Below are 1,733 nucleotides of genomic sequence, written 5' to 3'. Positions count from 1 at the left end.
CCACAAAGAAGAGGGAGTCAAGCTATTTTCCAAGGCGCCTGAAGGCAGGACAAGAAGCAACGGATGGAAACTAATCAAGGAGAGAAGCAACCTAGAACTAAGGAGAAACTTCCTGACAGTGAGAACAATTAACCAGTGGAACAACCTGCCTCCAGAAGCGGTGAATGCTCCAACACTGGAAGTTTTTAAGAAGAGACTGGACAGCCAATTGTCCGAAATGGTATAGGGTTTCCTGCCTAAGCAGGGGGTTGGACTCGATGACCTCCAAGGTCCCTTCCAACTTTATTATTATTATTATTATTATTATTATTATTATTATTATTATTATTATTATTATTATTATTATTATTATTATTATTATTATGGTCAGGTGATTCGACCAATTGCGACAGCGACAGGCTAATCAAACCCATGGCCGCTGACAGAGAGGAGAGCCAGAAACTGCCTGGCATTTGCAACACACCTGAGTCCCCGAGGTCGTGTGAGACTCACAGGGAGGTGCAGGGTGACTTAGCCTCATCTAAGTCACCACAAACATTTGAGGCGATGTCCACCAAACAGGAACTGTTGGCGGACTTGTTCCCTGGACTATCGGAAGGTGCTTTGTTCAGAAAACGGGCACCAATCAACCCAACAGGGTTGCGCTGGACAGCACCGGTCTACCCGGCCAGAACATTCAGAAAACTACCAGTCTACCTGAGGCAAGCGGCCCTGATCTACCCAGCTCATCAAAAGGGCTTGTAGACCAGGGGCCTCCGAGGGCGCTCCGACAATCGGAGCGGGCACGGAACCCGCCTGCCTATTTACAAGACTATATTCATTATTGTGATATGTGATTACCTAGGGGGAAAGGGTGTTGTGTACTGACCTAATTTATAAGGGCAGTTATCAGCTGTTAACTTAATGTGTTAATTCAAAATCCCTAACCGTTTGTGTATTGTTACAAGCCTGCACTTTAGGCGACAATTAGTACTTTAAATTCATTGGCTGCCGCCAAGCGGCTGTTAGAACTGCTTCTGTGTTGATTGAATATAGAACTGTTGCTTTAACTCTTTAGTTTGATCAATGCCTCACCGATCCCAGTATTTAACAGATACCATAGTCAATGATACAGTACTGAAAGCTGATGAGAGGTCTAGGAGGAACATGATGGTTGTACCCCGTCTATCCCGAGGCCTCCAAACATCCATGAGAGTTGCAACCAATGCCATTTTGGTGATGTGTCCCGGTCTGAACCCAGATCGAGAAGGGCCCAGGTGTCTTTCTCCTGCACAGCTCTTTCTGCAGGTGGCAAACTCAGAGCTGCAAGCAGAGGGCGAGTTGAAGTTTCAGGCTGCCAGCCTTTCATTCCCCTCTTCAGCTGCACTGAGAAAAGATCTCAATCTGCAGCAATGCCTTGAACTCCTCTGCCAGGAAAACCTGTCATGATTTTTTTATGCACAGCAAACTGCTGTTGAAGGTATGAAGCTGGCCAGGATGCCAACTGTCCAGAAGGGGGGAAATGACTCTTCCAGCCCTCTCCTGAGCTTGGAAAAGAAATATAGGTAGTTCTCAGGTTGTGACAGCAATTCGAGCCCAAATTTCCATTGCTTAGCAGGGATGGGGCACCAGTAGGAAATATGGTGCTTGATAGCTAAAGATGGAAGTAAAGGAAAATAAAATCACAGACGAGACAAGGGGTCAAGATTCAATTTTACAGCTTTGCTAAGTTGCAGAGGCAGGTTTCAAGGAGT

The sequence above is a fragment of the Protobothrops mucrosquamatus genome, unplaced genomic scaffold (assembly GCF_001527695.2).
Source record: "Protobothrops mucrosquamatus isolate PMUCROS unplaced genomic scaffold, P.Mucros_1.0 scaffold12486, whole genome shotgun sequence".
Taxonomy (NCBI): Eukaryota; Metazoa; Chordata; class Lepidosauria; order Squamata; family Viperidae; genus Protobothrops; species Protobothrops mucrosquamatus.
This window is presented reverse-complemented; position numbering follows the sequence as displayed.